Source organism: Monodelphis domestica, chromosome 6 (genome assembly GCF_027887165.1).
Source record: "Monodelphis domestica isolate mMonDom1 chromosome 6, mMonDom1.pri, whole genome shotgun sequence".
Classification (NCBI taxonomy): domain Eukaryota; kingdom Metazoa; phylum Chordata; class Mammalia; order Didelphimorphia; family Didelphidae; genus Monodelphis; species Monodelphis domestica.
This window is the reverse complement of record NC_077232.1, coordinates 200,150,537-200,171,713: the sequence shown is the minus strand read 5'-3', so window position 1 is coordinate 200,171,713 and position 21,177 is coordinate 200,150,537. Positions and strand designations below refer to the sequence as shown.

The window sequence follows — 21,177 nt, the reverse complement described above, 5'->3', positions numbered from 1 at the left end:
TTTTCCCAAAAGTGTTTTTAATTTCATAAAATAAAGTATGTAGGATTATAAAGAAAATCAAACCCAAACCCAAACCCAAACCCAAGAAATCTATCCACAAATACCACTTCATTTTGCTGAGTAGGTGTCCTAGAGATATTGCTTGATTAGTCCCAGGGATCATGGGCTGTAACCAAAAGAGTTTATATTAAAATTGAAATCCTCTAAATTGAAACCGAATTCTTTTTCTACTAGATCATCACACACACACACACACACACACACACACACACACACACACACACACACACACACACAAATAACTTGCCTGAGAATAACAAGTTTATATCTCAGGTTCTATGCCTCCAGAGTCAATGTCAATGCCTTTTCCCTTACACATTGTTGTCTGACTATATGGTGAAGTGCTATTTTATAATAATTATATCTTTTGGCTCCCATAGCAACTCTGTGGTATGGTAAATAATGCATTTTTATCCACATTTTGCAGATGAGGAAAATAGGATGATTGAGGCTAAATGACTTACCCAAACTGACAAGGATCATAAGTGGTAGAGATATGAAATTCAAACTCTTGTCACTAGACTCAGAATCTAGAGGTCTTTCTACTGTTCTAGGATACTAATTTCTGTATAAATTGATTAGCTTAGATATTGATAAAATTACAACATTTTAAAAATATAAATTTGAATCATAATATAATAGTCATATACTTTAAATTTTTTTTTCTTAATTAGCTATGCACTAAATGATAGATTCCAAATCATTAAAGTTATACTCACTTATTTTTGTGCAAATGAGTAATTTTTCTCTGTTCCATTTTTGAAAATAGAGAATGTCTTTTCCTTTTTCTAATCATCATAGTTAATATGTTTTTTGAAGAAAAATGTAACTTAATTGGCACATATCCACTTTGTTAATATCCATTAATAAAGTAGATTTTATGCTTATTGTTATACTAAAAGGTTTCATTTAACCTCTAGACCTTAAGAGGATTACATTAGTTGAAAAGAGGCTGTTTTGCTACATAAAGGAAGATTGGACCAAAGATTGGTAACTAAATTATAAGTCATATTGATTGCATCAATAGTTCAATGACTGTGGTAAGTCTCTGGTTGTCAAATACATGCAGAAAGTTGACTCTCATTTAAATATTAGAAATTTCAGGGTTCAAATAAGAGTTGTTGAAGAGATAGTCCAAAGATTTTTAAGAAACATTTCAAAGAAGGGTAATGTTAAAAAAGGAGTCATTGAATATATCTTTTGAGGAAAATATTCTAGAGAATGAGTGTGGTCACACAATGACATTAGGTTTGTTTAGGGATCAAAAGGAGATAACAGAAGGATTAATTAGCATCTCATTTAAGAACATTAGAAGACTTTAAGAAGATTTTCATCTCCAAAGTTCTTTTTTTTTTTAATAGACATGTTAAAGGATAGAAAGAAAATCAAGCAAAGGATAGACAGTTCTAAAACAATGAAAGAAGCTAGATCACATTAATAGAACAAAATGATGGCTATAAGAGGGAATTTTAAATTTTGAAAGTTAGTCAAAATACAAAGCCATTTAGTAGATATGATTGGGCTACAAACTGCTATGATTAACATACATAATAATAGATGCAGAGTGGGAACTATAATCTGGAGAATCTCTTTTGCAGGAAGGAAGGAGAAGGGATGAAGGAATGAAGGAAGGGAGGACAGGAAGAGAAGGAAGGGAGGGAAAGAAAGAGGGAGGAAGGAAGCAGAAGAAGGAAGAAAAGGGAGGAGGAGAGGAGAGAAGGAAGAAATAAAAGAAGGAAAGAAGGAAGGAAACAAATTTTCTTTAATTAAGTACTTACTATGTGCCAGGTTTTGAGCTAAGCACTTTAGAACTAATATCTCATTTGATCCTCAAAACAATCTTGTCAAGTAGGTGGGGAGGAAGGGAAAAAAAGTAAAAAGAGGGAGGGAGGCAAGAAATAGAGTAGGAAAAATAATTCTAATAATTTCCATCTGGAATATTTCACATATTTGTGTTTATTGTTTTTTCAGAGAGAGATGATATGATCAGACAAAGATTATTAAGGTATAGCTACAATAATTAGGCATTGGGGGGTTTTAATACAAAGATCAACTGCAATAAACCCTCTTATGCTTACACTGATGAAGACAACAGGAAATAAGATCAAAGTTGTTCACAATCTTCAAGAATCTTTTGTATATGGACTTGCTTAACTATGTCCCAAATATTATAATTAATGTTTATAGATCTTGCATTCTCCTTCTTTAACTCTCAGCCATTTTTCCTGATAATAACATCCCAATTAAATCCATTAGCTTCCAAATTTTAAAAACCTAGCTGGTATTTCCTCCCTTTTTTATGCAAATATTGTAATTCCCTGTTTCCTCAGCATCACAGCCTCTATTTTAAAAAACCCCAAAGCTGTGATCACATACACATATGTATATACACATATATGCATATATGTTGTATATGCATATTTATCCACATGAATTGGATGACTAGTATACATTAATCTGGGGGCAGTTAAGTGGTTCAGTGGATAAAGTGTCAGGTCTAGAGTCAGGAGGACCTGGGTTCAAATCTGATCTCAAAACATTTCCTTGTTGTATAATCCTTGGGCAAGTAACTTAACCTAAATTTCCTAGCCTTACTAGTCTTCTACCTTGGAACCAATAATTAGTATCAACCCTAATACAGAAAGAAAGGGTTTAAAAATTAATCTGAATGTTCATATTTTTTGTGGGCTAAGGGAGATTCTGACTTACTAGTGTAGAGATCTTCCTGTGTGAAAACAACTTTCCACTTGTAGGTAAATTATAATCTAAAGTTGACTGGTTAAGTCCTTATTGTTCATGATAAGATGGCTAGGTTATGTCAAAGCAAGTATTTGAGCACAGTTTTTCCAGATTTCAAGGCTGTCCTTTTATCCAATTAAGCCACATGGCCTTTCTAATATAAATGTAGATTTATTAAGTCATACAAGTAATTGCCAAAACGGAAGCTTCCCTGAGAGATCTTTAACTGTTGACCTGAGCAGCTACCAAAACTAAAATTCAGTAGCTTTAGGACTTTTTTTCTTTTTTAATTAAAAGTTCACTGTATTTCTTTTTCTTAATTGAAGGAGTACCTGGATTCTTCTGGGTTAGGTTTGAGGTGAGAGTTAGGTTATGGTCTTCTCTTTCAGATATAGCTGTTTCCTTCTGATAATTGAAGTTTTTCCTGGAAGGGTTTATATGTGCTAATCAAATATTTTAGCATATACCCAATCAGTCAAAATCCACTGCTCAGAGTTAAACTAGTTTGAATATACCTTATTAGCTATTAAAATTATAGCTGCTAGTAAGAAAATTGAAAGAGGGAAATACTGTCCGATTCCTCTGATTAGTATTTAGCTGTATTGGTTAAAAACTGCTGTATCTGATCATGGTCTCTAAGTGTATACTTCCTGGAAAGACTTTTCAGTGGTCTGGTTGCCTCTGGTGAATTCTAAGACTATCCATTGCCTTAGATTCAGTGAATGATATATCCCATTTCTAGGTGAGAAACTAGAGCCACTATTAGTAGTTAAATGTCTCCCTGAGAAACAAAGAGTATCATCTAGATCACTTGGATGTCAGGAACATGTTTTCTGGCATCTTAATTTAGGAATCTACTACCACAAGAAGAATAATTTGGTAACTCAAATCTTGATTCTAAGATTGAGAGTAGGAAATACTTAGTTTTTTTGTCTCTCTATCCTCAAGAGCCACAACAAAGTCTATACATACTTAAAAATGCTTTTTGGGGGCAGCTGGGTAGCTCAGTAAATTGAGAGCCAGGCCTGGAGATGGGAGGTCCTAGGTTCAAATCTGGCCTCAGACACTTCCCAGCTGTGTGACACTGGGCAAGTCACTTGACCCCCATTGCCTAGCCCTTACCACTCTTCTGTCTTGGAGCCAATACACAGTATTGACTCCAAGATGGAAGGTAAGGGTTTAAAAAAAATGCTTGTTGATTGAAGTTGATTAAATTTAGGATATCATAGAAACATTTTTTTAAAAGACTGATATCAAGATCTTGAAGATTTTCTAGCCATCCACATTTTTCAAAATTATGTATTTAATAGAAATTATTCCCAGATATCTCAGCCTCTCCTACTGCTCCCTGAACCATACAAGGTATCACTTGACAAAAGTTTTGTATTATAGACTGTTTTTCATGTTTCTATTTTTTAGTTCATTCCATGGAGGTAGACATTCACAAATTGTTCTTTAAATATTAACTCTGTAATTATATATATATATATATATATATATATATTTATACATAAACATATATGTGTGTAAATATGTATATAGCATTTTCTTGATTCTACTTATTTCCCTCTTCATTACTTCATGTAGATCTTTCCAAGGTTTTTTAAAATAACATGCTTGTTATTTATTACAGTTCAGTAATATTCCATCATAATTTATCCAGTTCTTCCCCAGTTGTTGCTCATCCCCTCAATTTCCAGTTCTTTGCTTCCACAAAGAGAGCTGCTATAAATATCTTGGAACATATAGGCTCTTTTCCTTTTTTCTTAATCTCTTTTGGAAACAAATCCATTGCTGAGTCCAAGGGTACACACGGTTTTTAACTCTTAGGGCATAATTCCAAATGGCTTTCCAAAATGGTTGGATCAGTTTGCAGTTTTGCCAAGAATTTGTTAGTGTCATTGTTCCACATCCCCACCAACATTTGACATTTATCCCCTCATTTTTAAAGGAATAAAGGCTCAGAGAGCTTAACTAAATTTCCCACATTAATAGAGGTAGTAACTAAGTAAAATGTAATTTAACTGAAGCCCACTGAATCCAAGTATAGGGTTTATTTCACCACAACTGGCAGGGCACAAGGGCAGGACTTTCTCTCTCATAATTCTATTGCTAGGCAGTTAGATGTCACAACATCTAGACCACTGGATCTGTAGTGAGGAAGATTTGAGTTCAAATCTATGCTTCAACTTAACTAGCTACGTGAACCTCTATTTGCCTCAGTTTCCTGAACTGTAAAGTGGAAATAATAAAAGCACCTACTTGAAAAGATTATTTTGAGGATCAAATGAGATATAAGTAGCAAAGTGCTTAGCTCAAAACCTGGCACATAGTAGGTACTTAATAAACAATTTGTTTCCTTCCTTTCCTCCTTTCCTTCTCTCTTCCTCTCCTTCCTTCATTCTCTTCCTTCTCTCCTCCCTCCCTCCTCTGCCTTCCTTCCTCCCCTCTTTCTTGCTCTCTCCTCTCCTTCCCTCCCTTCCTTTTCCTCTCTCCCTCCCTTATTTTTACTTCCTTCCTTCCTTCTTTTCTTCCTTCCTTCTTTTCTTCCTTCCTTCCTTCCTTCCTTCCTTCCTTCCTTCCTTCCTTCCTTCCTTCTTTTCTTCCTTCCTTTCTTTCTTCCTTCCTCTCTCCATCCCCTCCTTCCTCCCACTCTCTTGCTCCTATCTCATTTGCCATTGCATTATTTTCCCTTAACTATCTCCACTGCAAAATTGGTAGATGAGAAGAATCAGAACTGTTCAAATATACCAATGATTTTTCTTGACTCTAGTCCTATGGATTATATAAATTTTCTTCATGCAATACCATGCTATACATAAAGATCTTGCAGGAATCTCAGTGCATGCTGACTTGTCCCTCTATCCATGCCTGTTCATATGGTCTAAGCCCTTGATCTTCTTCCTACTTTATAAAGTAAATCCAATTATTTCAAAGGGCCACCAGCATCATAGAATTATGGAACTGGAAATTATTTAAAAAACATTAAGGGTATACCCTAGAGAGACAATAAAAATGTTTGTACAAAATTATTCATAGCTATTTTCTTTGTGGTGGCAAATAATTGGAAAATGAGGGGTTGTTCCTCAAGTGGGGAATGGCTGAACAAATTGTGATATATGATGGCGATGCTATAAGGAATGATGAACTGCTTGATTTTTATATGAACTAGAAAGACCTCCATGAACTGATGCAGAATACCATGAGCAGAACCAGAAGAACATTGTACACAGAAACTGAAACATTGTAGCATGATCAAATGTAGTAATAGATTGCTATTAATAGCAATGCAATGATCAAGGATAAGCCCAAGGGAAGAATGCTTTTCATATTTAGAGAAAGAACTAAGGGAATAGAAAAAAAAAAACAGAAAAAAAACATAATTTATCACCTGTTTACATGGGTATATGCTTTGGGGTTTTGGTTTTAAAAGATTGTCATAAAAATGAATAATATGGAAATAGGCATCAAGTGAAAATACATGTATAAACCAGTGGAATTGCTTGTTAGCTCTGGAAAGGGGAAGGGAAGAAGGGAGAGAAATAACATAAATCATGCAACCATGGAAATATTTAAAAATAAATAAAATAAAATAAAAAATACAGATTACAATAAAAAAAAACATTAAGTGTAATCTATTCCTTGACAGGACCTATCTTATTACAAATTTTATAAAACATACCTAAAAACCACTCAACCTTCCCTAAAAGACTTCTAGGAAAGGATAATAATTCCTTCTTAGTAACTTTGGGATAGCATAAAGATTGGGAGAATGTTTCCTTATGTTAAACAAAAACACTTTTCTTTAAAGCTTCATGTTGTGGGAAGGGTGGAGGGAGGGGAGGGAGGGAAATAATATAATTCTTGTAACCAAGGAATAATGTTCTAAATTGACTAAATAAATTAACTTAAATTAAAAAAGTAAACAAAGGAAAAAAAATAAAACTTCATGTTGCTCCTCATTTTTCTATTTGAAGCCAAGTATAACAAGTCTAATGCTTGTTCCAAGTTGGAGTTCTTCAACTACTTGGGGATAGTCATCATGTCTCCCCAAAGCTTCTTGTTTGTCAGATAACAACAAGTTTCCTCTGGCTGTTCTTACTTGGTAGGATATTGAAACCCTTCAACATTAAGGTATCCTACTGATTCCTCAGATTTACTGCTGTCATTCCCCAATGCCCATTCACTACTGTGGACACAAACATATGTCATGATATACCCACACTGTGTACACCATGTATACATTTTCATTGGAGATGGAGAATTGTCTTTATTCCACTTTTTATTCCTTCCTGCTTTTCAGGAAGCTACTCTAATTTTCTCTGGAAAATTTAGAACATTACAGACTTGTCAAGGCTTGAGAGAATTAAGAGAATCTGGGTTGCATTATTCCAAACTGAAGTCAGTATCTCGTTCAAGCTGATACATCTTTTGTATCCTGAAATTCAGTAGGTAAGCTTCATAAAAGTCACTTACTGTAACTTCTTACATGAAAGAACCCAATGTCAAAAAAGCACAGATCAGCTATCTGACATGCCTTCAACAGCCACTCACACTGCTATCTCAACTCTTATAGGTTTGTGGGAAACTCTGGTAATATAAATGTGGCTATATTTCCTTTGGGGGAACTTTGGAAAACACTTTTCCAATTTCCAAAAATTTTATGACCCAATACCTGACATGCAGGATGATTATCCAAAATGACAACATGTCATGACATTTTAATATGCAAAATAAAACAAAGACAAATGTCCACATCTTTAGGCATGAACATTTATTTGCATACACAAACACATATGGAGAGGAATTAAAGCTCTCTCTATATGTTTTCAATACATGTAACAATTTTCTTTTTTTGTCCTTTTATAACACCTAGTACCTTCCATGCTTTTAAATGCCATTAACTCTCTATTAAGAATGTATTATTTTCTCTTAAATCTCTGCCTGGTAATTTTGAGAGCAATCAGATCTTATGTAACCTTGAAATATGAGTCCAATGAGTGTTTTTTTGGTGGGGGGTTGTATTCTCCATAATTACAGTTCTTTACCCAATGCAAATGTCTGAGGAAACAATGCATAATCCAACCATGTTCTTGTAGGGTTCATGCATCACATTACCTGTTAACTACTTTAGGCTCTCTCATTTCCTCCAACAACTCTCTTTGCTGCCACTCTAAGACAGAAGAATGATATTTAAGATGCCATATCCTGTTAGCCTTTACATCATAACTGAGAGCAGATATTAAACTGAAGAGAAAATTAAAGTCACTTAAAATGCCTGCCATCAACAATTATGGTAGGGGCTATCCTAAGTGTTTTATTCATTTCCATGGGTCAGATTAACGAGGCAGTATGTCACATTACCATAAAAGGTGGACCTAGCTGTCTGTTTCAATTATTCTTAAAGTACAGGTTTCTAATGAGTAGTGCTAAGAATGCTCCAATCTATTCTTAATCAGTGGTTTAAAAGTGACTAATTATTAAGCATTCTTTTAGAAAGCATCTAGAAGCTTATGTCAGTCAAGTGTGTTTGTTTCTTTTTTGTTCAAGTCAACCATGAAGTCAAATCTTTTTTTTGCATGCTAAAAAAGGAAAAAAGAAAACTCATAGTGCACTACTTTTTCCATTAGCATCTTGAATAAAGTTAAGTCCTTTAAATTGAAATCTTCACCTTGAAAGCCATCACAATACAGAATGATCATCTAAGTCACACTATTACATGTAAGGTACTATATTAAGCATTAAATGGCCTAAATTCCTACAAGGAAAATTTTAAATGGATCTTTCTAGCATTTCACCCTTTGGGTAATGAATTTGATGGCCTACAATAGGAAAACATTTTAATTAACATTAAATGTTTTTATCCTCTGAATAATGTGAATCAACACATCATAGTGATTCTGGCACTGGGTTTGGATTCAGACCTTCATCAAGAATCTCCTAACCCATGTAATGGATTTCTCCATTAGTGGCAATGCAGTGATCATGAACAACCCGGAGGGATTTATGAGAAAGAACACCATCCACATTCAGAGGAAAACTGTGGGAGTAAAAACACCGAAGAAAAAAAAACTGCTTGATTACATGGGTCAAGGGGGGGATATGGCTGGGGATATAGATTCTAAATGAATACCCTAGTGCAAACACCAACAACATGGAAATGGTTCTGATCAAGGACACAAGTAAAACCCAGTGGAATTGCATGTTGGCTATGGTAAGGGTGGGGTGAGAGGCGGGAGGGAAATAATGTGATTCTTGTAATCAAGGAATAATGTTCTAAATTGACTAAATAAAATTAAAAAAAAAAAAGAATCTCCTAGCTTTTCACAAGAAGCACTTCGATCACTACTAAATGGATCAATCTACTTCCTAGGCAGAGTTGAGCAGGATATTGGGGCATTGCTGCTGTGCTGGGCAGATTATGAATCTGCTGGCATTTTCATATACCAGGTGTCTCAACTCAGTAGCTTGATCTGTGAGGATCCTCTTTTGACTCCTTCATGGATAGCTGCAGTCCACTCTGGCTTAGCAGGATTTTATTTATTTTGCCCTTTATGGGGGGGGGGGGGTCTCTACAAGGTTCTATTTGGCAAGGGTGCTACTTATCCTTTTTCTCAAGGGAATGGGATTAGAAGGGAATGGGATTAGAAGAAGCTTCTCCTTCCTCAAGAATCTAAACTCTGAGGTTTGGTCTAAAAGGAGGTGAGAGAAGTTTAGTCTATTTTCTTTCTCAATTCCCTTAGTGGAATTCCTAAGTAGGAGGGAGACTCCACCCTTACTTATTTGGACCAGCTAGCTACATTTCCCAGACTCCTGTAGTGGTCCATAGGCAGACAAGTGGCTTTGGACAAATATGATATTGAAATCACTTTAAAAGACTGATATAGATATATAGATATATATATATATTAATTTAAGGTCGCCAAGGAATTCAACTATGTAATTCCTAAATGAAACACTCAAGTCAGCTGCCAATTTTTATGCTATTTTAATTACAAACAGGAGGAAGAAAGTATTAGAGAGAGAGACACAGAGAGAGAGAGAGAGAGAGAGAGAGAGAGAGAGAGAGAGAGAGAGAGAGAGAGAGAGAGAGAGAGAAGGAAAGGGGAGAGAAGGAAAGAGGTTTTAAATACTCACTCTGCTCAGGCTGATCCAAAGCAGACTTTATGGATAGCCAAGGCAAGGAAAAAGATCAGTCCCTATGATTCAAGTGACCAATCTGAAGAAAAGCAGTCCACAGGCTCCTCCAACTCCAAGCACCAGCCTCCAACTGACTCTTGCTCTCTTCCCAGGAAGTCCTGAGAACTCCAGAGGCTGTTCTCTACATCACTTCCTGTGTCTCACATGTGCCAATGGTGGCTCTAGCTTAACCCAGGACCGCCCAGAGGTCTGTCCTTTTTGCACATGTCTGTTGAAGGCCATATTCTCAAATAATTAAATCTTGAGTTTGTTGTATCCCTTCCTAATCTTGTTACAATGAGTAGGGTGGAGAATGTAGTTTCCAAGACCTGATTCTCTTATTCCAAGTATCTCTATTGTTATTGATCAGGAAATAGCCAAATCTGATCTTCTAAAGAATGGTCTGAATAGGGTGGTGTAATTTTGAAATTCACACAAATAAGTGTATTAGGGCAAGTATATTTTATTTATTCGCCTTTCAGGTGCAGATGAGATATTCAAAGCCTTAGACCACTTCCAATTTATGGAATGCTTTATTTACTTCCAAAAGGATCTATATATCTAATGGGATTTACTCTTACAAATATACATAATTACATACCTGTGTGTGTATTACTTCCTTTCTTTTTCTTTCTTTTCCCATTTAATTAAGTCTATACACAGAGTCGCTCACAAACATACAATGGAGGGAGTGATGCGAAAAATAGAAACTAAGCAGATGTATAAAAATTAGAGCAAACATTTACTTATATATTTATATTTAAGAACTTATTGAAAAGAATAGGAAGTGAGATACTTGGATATTAAAATATACATATATGTATTTATCTACATTTAGGTGTATATATAAATATATGTGCAATTATGTTTATAAATGTATCTATAGGCTTATATATGTATAAATAAATATAGTAGAAGCAGTATATTTGTATACTTAAAGCTGAACAAAGTGAAAATTTGTTAATTCTCTACCACAGTGTGCATCATTTTCAGGAGTGCATAATGCTTTAAAAAAGAATCTGGAATAAAGTGAAGTGAAGTGAGATGACAAAATTTTTTTAAAAAGATTGTTTTATGAATAGACAAAAGTTTAAAAAGAGCTGTAAAGAAGTTTTACCTAAAATAAGTACCTACTTGTAAATTGCAGTTATTCCTCTAAAAGGACTTTAATTCACCCAATTTCCATAGCAACCTTAATGTTATGTAACGCTTGCACTTTTAGAAATCTTTGTGGCATTGTGATTCCATGAAGCACCTTGTCTTTCTGAAAAGAGAGAAAATTAAAATTAAACTTGATTAAAATTTACAGCAAACTTTGATTAGATTGTTGAAAATACTCTTCTACGCCAAAGCAGATGAAACATGCTGATCAAAATGCTGGCTTTGTACTTTGTATTTCCCATTTTGCATCCTGATTCTTATGCATCATATACTCTTTTCTAAGAGATTTTAATTCTTTACCTGGCACTTTTCTTTCAATGCAAAGGGTCACCCATTGTGATGGTATTTTCCACTGATTCCAAACATTTGTTTCTGAGCAGGTGTGCTCAAGGGAAATTTCAGAGAAATATGATTCTTTTTCTTGTTCCTAAAACATTTCTCTCAGTGTGAGACCACTTTCTATTTCCCTTTTCAAGTACCTTTCAATCTTAGTAATTTTCACATCATTTATTTTGAAGGGAAGTGAAATTAACATGTTTAGGTAATTTTCTCAATTACTGAAAGAATGAATATAAGGAAAGGCAGGGTTTTAAAAATAAATTCTTTTAAACAAGTAAATTTAAATATATTAAAATATTTAGAGCACAAAGATGTAAATAGTTTATCATTCTCTAAGTGTTGGTTAGGATGGCCATAAATGTCAGATTTTTGTTTCTCTTATGAATACTTTAGTAGATATATAAAACTGTATAAAACTATATATATATATATACATATATATATATATATATATATATATATATAATGATAGTATTGAAGTCTGGATAAGAGAGCCAGTGAGAATTCTGTGAGTATTTATCTATAACATTATTGAAGTTCCCATGGTTTAATTAGAATAAAGAAAGAAAGATACAGAAAAAATAAAATACCTATTTCCATCCATTTGCACGTGTCACATATCTCCTGATAAGTTTTTTCTTTTATTCTTTATTTGTATGTCCTATTGGAAGAACAATAATATGTGTTAGTACTCAAGTGAAATCATAATTATTTAGTCTATATTAAAAATGTTTCTGAGGTGACCTAAACAGTTTCATGTCCCTGTTAAACAAAACTTAGATTTATATGCCAATATGCCTTTCTTTTACCCTTTCTTTTCTTCTCTCATTCTTCCCTCTTTACACTGTTTGTATCTTTTGTCTCTTTGTCTATCCGTCTCTGTCTCTGTCTCTCTCCTTTCTTATATTTTTTTGTTCTATCTTCCATTTTTTTTCAATTCTATTTTTCCCAGTTGCCTTTATCTCTGGCTCTCTCATTTTTTTCTTTCTCCTACTTTCTCTTTTTTTAAATTTTAAAAAAAAATTTAATTTAGAATAATTTTCCATGGTTACATGATTCATGTTTTTCCCTCCCCTAAACCCTCCCCCCTCCTGTAGCCAATGTGCAATTCAACTGAGTTTTACAAGTATCATTGTTCAAGACCTATTTGCATATTATTAATATTTGCAATAAAGTGATCATTTAGAGTCTACATCCCTGATTATATCCCCATCAAACCATGAGATCAAGGAAATGACTTCTGTGTTTCTATTCCCACAATTCTTTCCCTGCATGTGGATAGCATTCTTTCTCTTAAGTCACTCAAAATTATCCCAGATCATTGCATTGCTGCTAGTGGAGAAGTCCATTATGTTCCCTTGTGCCACAGTATATCAGTCTCTGTGTATAACATTCTCCTGGACTTATTCCTTTCTCTCTGAATTAATTCCTGAAGGTCATTCCAGGTCACATGGAACTCCTCTAGTTCATTATTCCTTTGAGCACAATAGTATTCTAATATCAAATGATTCCCCAATGTGTTCAACCATTCCCCAATTCATCAAGACCCCCTCATTTTCCAAATATTTTGCCACCACAAAGCGAGTAGCTATGAATATTTTTGTACACATATTTTTCCTAATTATCTCTTTGGGGTATAAACCCAGTAGCGGTATAGCTAGATCAAAGGGCAGGCAGTTATTTAAAGCCCTTTGGGTATAATTCCAAATTGCCTTCCAGAATGGTTGGATCAATTCACAACTCTACCAGCAATGCATTAGTGTCCCAATTTTGCTACATCCCCTCCAACATTTATTACTTTCCTTTTGCTGTCATATTAGTCAAACTGCTGGGTGTGAGATGATACCTCAAAGTTGTTTTGATTTACATTTCTCTAACTACAAAAGATTTAGAATACTTTTTCATGTGCTTATTGATATATTTGACATCTTTAACTGAAAATTGCCTATTCATAAACCTTGCCCATTTATCAACTGGGTAATGGCTTGTTTTATTTTACAATTGATATAGTTCCTTATAAATTTGAGAAATTAGCCCTTTGTCAGAGGTTTTTGTTATGAAGATTTTTTCCCCAGTTTGTTGCTTCCCTTCTGATTTTTGCTGCATTGGCTTTGTTTGTACCAAAAAAAATAATTTAATGTAATCAAAATAATTCACTTTATATTTTATAATATTCTCTATTTCTTTCATAGTCCTAAATTCTTTCTTTTCCCATATATCTGACAGGTATGCTATTCTATTTTCACCTAATTTACTTATACGTTCCTTCTTTATATTTAAGTCATTTACTCATTCTGAATTTTTCTTGGTATTGGCTGTGAGATGTTAATCTAGACCTAATCTCTCTCATACTGTTTTCCAATTTTCCCAGCAGTTTTTGTCAAGCAGAGGGTTTTTGTCCAAATAGCAGGGATCTTTGGGTTTCTCATATACTATCTTGCTAAGGTCATTTACCCCAAATCTATTCCACTGATCCTCCATTCTGTCTTTTAGCCAGTATTTTACCTTTTTGATGACCACTGCTTTATAGTACAGTTTAAGATCTGGTATTGCTAAGCCACCATCATTCCCATTTTTCCTATTATTTCCCTTGATGTTTTCTTTTTTATCTTTTCTTCTTCTAAATGAACTTTGCTATAATTTGTTGTAATTCAGTAGAAAAAGTTTCTTGGTAGTTTAAAGATATGGCACTGAGTAAATGAATTAATTTGGGTAGGATTGTCATTTTTATTATGTTACTTTGTCCTACCCAGGAGCAATTAATTTTTTTTCCAAATATTTAGATCTAGTAATAATTTTGTGGAAAGTGTTTTGTTGTTGTGTTCATATGACTGCTATGTTTTCTTGGCAAATAGATTCCTAAATATTTTATATTGTCTAGGGTGATTTTAAATGGAATTTATTTTTCTAATTCTTGCTGAATTGTGTTGGAAATATATAGAAATGTGGATGATTTATGTGAATTTAGTTTGTATCCTGCAACTTTGCTAAAGTTGTTGATTATTTCCACTAGCTTTTTAGTTGATGGTCTAGGGTTCTTGAAGTAGGACATCATTTCATCTGCAAAGAGTGACAGCTTGGTCTCCTCAATGCCAATTTTAATACTTTCAATTTCCTTTTCTTCTCTAATTGCTACTGCTAGTGTTTCTAGTACAATGTTAAATAATAGAGGTGATAATGGGCATCTTTGTTTCACTCTTGATCTTATTGTGAATGCTTCTAATTTATTCCCATTGTAGATGGTACTTCCTGATGCTTTTAGGTATATACTGTTTATTATTTTTAGGAAAGGCCCTTCCATTCCTATACTTTCTAGTGTTTTCAATAGGAAAGAGTGTTCTATTTTGTCAAAGGTTTTTTTGGTATCTATTGAGATAATTATGATTTTTATTGGTTTGGTTATTTATATTGGCTATTATATGGATATTTTTCCTAATGTTAAACCATTCTTGCCATCCTGGTATAAATCCCACCTGATCATAGTGGATAATTTTTGTGATCACTTGCTAGAAGCTTTTTGCTACTATTCTATTTAAGATTTTTCCATCTATGTTCATTAAGGAGATTGGTCTCTAGTTTCTTTTCTGCTTTTTTTTTTCTGCTTTGGCATTAGTACCATATCTGTGTCACAAAAAGGAATTTGGTAAATTCCTTCTTTGCTTATTTTGTCAGATAGCTTGTATAATATTGGGATTAGTTTTTCTTTAAACGTTTGATAAAATTCACACATGAATACATCTGGCCCTGGGAAATTTTTCTTAAGTTTTTTGATAGCTTGTTCAATTTCTTTTTCTGACCTGGGATTATTTAAGAATTCTATTTCTTCCTTTGTTAAACTAGGAAATTTATATTTTTGTAAATATTCATCTATTTTACCCAGATTGTCATATTTATTGCCATATATTTTGACAAAATAGTTTTTAATGATTACCTTAATTTCTTCCGCATTATAGGTGGTACTTAGGGCCAAGAACTTACTCTCTTCTTATTCATTGCCTTTCCTCTGAGCTAATGTAAAAACCAACCACAAAACAAAGACATTTTCATATTATTATTGACATCTAGATAAACCAGAGGCAGACCAAACTCAATTGTCATGTCTAATTCAACTATTATTCTGAGACAATAATTGAAGAATACACAACCACTGTTAGACATTTTGTTAAATAAATGTCTCTCTCTAAAATAGTGTTCAATTATTCTTTGTTTAGATTAGAATAGCTTCTGTGATGGAGAACATACCACTATTATGGAAGTCCTGTTTGGAGATCTTGTTTTCTTGACTCAGGGGTAATATTTTTACCTGTATATGGAATTATGTTGGACTTAATTCTATGTATGTGTTTTCTAAGTGAAGCATAAAATTCAGACCAAATCAAAGTAAATGGAGTGTTTTTTTCCTAGAAAGTTCTATCATGATAGTATTTTCAAGAAAGTTATCATCTATTGTTATACATTATATGCTAATGATGGTGAACCTTATAGAGACCTCTGAGACCAAGTATCCAAACTGCAATCCTCATGCCCCTTGTGAGCACCCTTCCCCCACCTTACCTCAGACAGGAGAGGGAGAAAGAGCTCTCATTGCAATGCTGAGCAGAGGGGTGGGTGATGGAGAAAATGTCCTCAGGCACATGGAGAGAGGGGGGAAGAAGCAGCCCCCTCCAGCACACTCCAGCACCCGTGCCATAGGTTCACCAACATGTTTATATACTTTTTAAGACTCAACATGTTATGGTTTTACCCTTCTTTCAACCTGTGATTTCATTGGTGTATGGAGGGAACCCCAATTAAAAACTATATCCTGCTAATTCAAATAACAAATTGCTTTGCAAGTTTTACTCAGAGATTTGCTTGGAGCATAGAAAAATTAAATGACTTTATTCAACTATTAGCCAGAATGTTTCATACTCTATCTTGAACAAGGAGAGTACTAGCTTAAAGGTTGACTTTATATTCACTACTCTATATTACTTCTGATGTATATGGGACTTTAATTGTATGCAGATTTCCTCCATTAGAATTAGATTTTACCTATGTTTTCCTATAATTCATTTGTGGATGATCTATTCAATATAATGAAAGATACTGTTTAAATCTTATACTTATGGAAGGACAATGTATATTTCTTTGGGGATTTCTTGCGTTTCAGACTGTGATCGTTTCATGAAAAATTGCTGTAAGAGTTATAATACCAGAATAGTGAAAGTAGTTTGTGGTTTTTTTTTTGGGGGGGGGGTTGTTTTGTGTTTTAGCTTTTTTCCCTTTCCTTAGAGTTTATGCTCCTTGGAAGCAGGGATAATTTTTGTCTTTTCTTTTATCTCTAGCACTTAGTAGCTAGAACCTAATGGCTTCTTAATAACTAATTTTAGGTTATTAGCTTGTTGAAATAAGATTACTTAATCAACATGGTGATTCAGCTTCAGTTCCTTTTGGATAAAGGGACTAAATCCAAACAAACAAACAAAAAAACCCTTTGATTCATTTTCAGTTATTTTTCCATTTTCTTATTTAATAGTTTTGCTCTTTTTTCAATTTCAGAATGTACTTTCCAGTCCATTTTGCTCTCTTTTACCTCATGCTTTCCTTTACTTGTACAATGGATTTATTTTCCATTTTAATTTATCCCCTCAAATGTCCTTCACCATTCTGATGGTTTCTGTATAGTGGGATAGCATATAGCTTCCTAATAAGAGGCTTTCAATTTTGTTTACATCATAAAGGTTATTTTAGAAAGAAGTCACCATAGCAAAGACAGTCATTTTCTATTAAGGATTAAGCATATATACATGTATATGCTTAGCCTTTCATATATACATAACCTTTTCTATTTCATTTCACAAATGGCAAGAAACAAAAACTCATAGACAAAAACTCCCCTTTAAAGTTATTTTAAAGACAATATTATTTAAACAATTTTAAAATCAGCATATTGAGGTAGGAGAATATTTTATCTTCAAATTTTAAAGTATATTTTCAACATTATTGACACCTGCTTTGCAATATGAATCCTAATTTTGAGCCAGGCATAAATGGGAAGGAATAGAGCCATGGGCCTGCCCTTGCCAAAAAATCATATTTCAACATGACTTCTACTTATAGAACCAAAGCAAAAAATACTGACATGTCAGCTCAGTTCATCAAAATTGGCTCTGATCTTCAATATTTTGAGATGCTAACATCTTGTCTTCAAAATTTTATGAAAATTATTACACAAATGAGAGGTTGCACATGAAGAAATGAGAGAAAATTTAGCTTTTGAAAAAAATCTAGCTTTTGATTAGAAATGACTTTGATAGTGTTCACATTAATTGAGCAATGAAATCTGAGAGATATTTGGTTTTTCATTTTCCTTAAGATACTATATACTAATCTATTATATTGATTTCTTTCATTAAGATTAATGAAAATTTAGAGTTAAGATAAAATTGATGAATAAATCGAATGAAGGACATGTCATAACTTTAAAATGGAATGGATACAAATATTTTTTTATAAATTTCCCATAAGGGGTCTTTTGGTATCAATTAATCATTATTTTTAGAATCTGCTTTGGGCATATATGCTAATATTTTGACATTAAGAAATGCTTTAGAGTAGTTAATTATAAAGAGACTTACTACATACAAATATAAATTATTTAAAATTTAGCTTATTATTTTATCAATATAAAGTCATATATACTAAATCAATTTCATAGAATGATAAAATTTCTGGAATAAAAGCATACCTAAAAGTTCCAGAGTTAGAAGGGACTTTCACCTTCTAATCTAACACCCTCTCTTTATGCTTTATAGTGAATTGACTTCTAAATTGTTTAAATAGCTTGCCTAAATTTTCACAGGTATCAGATAGATCAATCTTCCTCCTTTTATATATATAGGGTAACTGAGGTCCAGGTAGTTTACATAATTTTCCCTGAGTTAGTAGCATAGTCAGGTAAAAGTGTGACTAGAATGCTTATCACTTGACTCCTGGTAGATACTATATTCATTTTATTAAATGACTTTTAATATTTCAAGGACTGATTTTACCTTAAATTGTATTTTGTTTAACCATTGTTTTTAAATATTTCATGGCAAAAGTAACATTTTAGTCAAAATTATTCAAGTAGTATTCAGATTTTTTGATGACTTATTTGTTTTGTTTTCATAGCATTGACTATGAGCCCTGTTATTGTGCTACTCTCAGAAGATCTATTTATGAATGCACTATGCCTTAAGGAGGAATAATTTTTAGTCATTTGAAATCTTGGGATTTATCAGATTCAACAGTATGGCTATAGCCTGGTCCAGTTAATAATCACTCAGAATATGTTCAAAGATTGGAGAATTATCTACATTTTATGGAGGAAAATTGTGTATCTGAAAATAAGATAAGTAAACTGGCTTCAAAGAAATCAAACAAATAAGGAATGAAACCAGAATTTACAAGCCCTACCAGAGCCTCAGGCAACTTCTTTTAGATCATAGCACCATAGACACTGTGGACAGAAATGATTTATAAAGTCATCTTACCCACTCTTCCCTGAAGACAAAATTTGTTCCTTCAAGTAGAAAAATATCCAAATAGTACTAAATAGCTTAAGTGATGGAGCTGTCACTATTCTTCTGGGAAAATAAATTCAAAATATAGCATTTTGTTGAGGGGAATTTTATTCACAAAATTGGCTATAATTTGTTATTTGCCCTTGAAAATTTTTAAAAAGCATCTAATTTGGTTTATTTTGGGACTTAACATTTGTTAATTAACCATTCAGTGTATTAATCCTTATCTTCAACATGCTCATATGCAATTAGCCTAAGTATTTTGAGAGGGAAGTATTGTGTTATTCAATGAAGATATACTATTGTGATGAAAGCATCAATATGGTTGTTGCTATAGGAATGTAGTTCAAAGGTCATCAGCTCCAATTCTCACCTGTAGGGTTGCTATAAGAAACTCCCTTATAGTTTGCAGAGATTTTATGATAGTTTCTATGGACAATTATAGTCATTGTAAAGGTTTTTTTCTCCCATCAATCCATATATCAATTAAACCTATTTAAATGACACTGTTTATTATCTAGGTAAAGTTATTTGAACAACAGTCTTGATTTGAAGGATGCTTGTTGGCGAAGCTGAGACTTTGGTTCAAAAAGTAGTTGGAACAAGATGGAGGTATAGGCTGGATTAAAAAGGAGTTATTAAAAAAATTACCTGAGGAGAAAGAGTAATAATACAAGATTAGTTTAACATAAAGAAATCAGAGAAGTAGATGCCTCCTCTTACATTTTCCTAAGCTTTGAAAGTAATCAAATAAGTTTTTATAGATAGTATTTTTTTCTGGACATTTTCTCCTGAACTACTTTATAAATTATTTTTTTAATGTTATTTTATCTCTAAAATGAAACAGAGGGAGGAATACAGGGCTCTCTTTATCATTGAACATAATAATTATATTTAAAATTCTGTCACTTAGAGTATTGAAATCAGTTAAGAAATAACAAGTTCCATTACCTCTAACTGCAATGCCTAGGACTGTCTATACAATCAATTTGTTTGAACATTTTGGTCAGCTACTTAACTGATATGAGATTTACTCGAAATAATCTTAGAGAAACATTTATTGAGTATCTCTTGCTTGGAACAAAATGGGCAAAAAGGAATTTTTAAAAAAGCATTATCTTACTCTAAGAAGATTTAGATGACCACAAGGATTTGGTTGTTCCTTTGATTGTTATCAGTTTTGTCTTGGGCTGTGATCTCTATGTTGATCAGCCAAGTTTTTTGAGATAAATGAACACAAAGGGTTACCAGTTCACAAATGAGCAATATTTGCATAAGAGTGGATGGACCATATGTTTATTTCTCTCTTCCTTCCAATTGCTTAGGGTTCTTGATAACAATTCTACAATGAAAGTGCCTGAAATTTATGGGAAATCAAAAAGTAGAGAGTGAGAAGAATCACTGAAAAATAAGAACAAGTAAAGTAAACTGAATTCTGGGTTTCATAAGTTGAGGTGGATTCTTCATGGGGATACCTTTGTCCCAAATTATCTCCTCCCCTCCTGTATTCTGTGCACTCACAGATTTTATTTTCTTTGTCTAATTTTGCTTTCTTAAACTCTATGAAATTTTAACAATGAGAAATTCATGCAAATTATCAGGAACCCTTTTAGTTGATTTAGGACATTAGAATAAATTAGCTTTCCTCTATTGATTTTTTCCTCCAAATACAGTCAAGATCATCTGAGATGAGAGAATTGAAATTTTGACTGGAAATTGGGATAAAGAAAGAAAAAATGTAATTTTAGAATAAGGAGAAATCTAGGGGTATAGAAAAGGCTTGCTCAGGAGTGTCTAAATGAGAGATTTAAGGCACCTGGAGAAATGAGAAGAAAATTACCAGGGTCATTAGTTGGGGTAAACCAACCAACCAAGATTATATTTAGTACTTACCTTGTAATTAAAAAAAGCAGAAGAAAATACTACCAATAAATCACATGCCCACCTGCTCTTAGGACCCATTTAAAACTCAGTTTAGTATACTTATCATTCTTGTCATGAAGATCCCGTTTTGGACTATGGTTTTTAAAACCATTTTATTTCATGTAAACATTTTAATGTTTCTATGGTTTTTATTTTATGTAAACAAAAATAAAGATACAAAAAATCTCAGTATTAAAACCCTTATTAAAAGAAAATGTGCAACGTCTGC

General features: G+C 33.1%; 1 protein-coding gene and 1 long non-coding RNA gene across 5 annotated transcripts in view; one reads left to right on the top strand and one right to left on the bottom strand.

Annotated features, from left to right (window-relative positions):
- FSTL5 (follistatin like 5) overlaps positions 1-21,177 on the top strand; it is a 980,329-nt gene that overhangs the window by 190,100 nt on the left and 769,052 nt on the right. The gene's annotated exons all lie outside the window — the stretch shown is intronic.
- Positions 11,128-19,357, bottom strand: LOC103100910 (uncharacterized). Its single transcript, XR_468722.3, has 4 exons — positions 18,996-19,357; positions 15,410-15,486; positions 12,069-12,139; positions 11,128-11,242 (listed from the first exon to the last, which is right to left on the bottom strand). It is a non-coding gene; the product is annotated as an uncharacterized LOC103100910 (long non-coding RNA).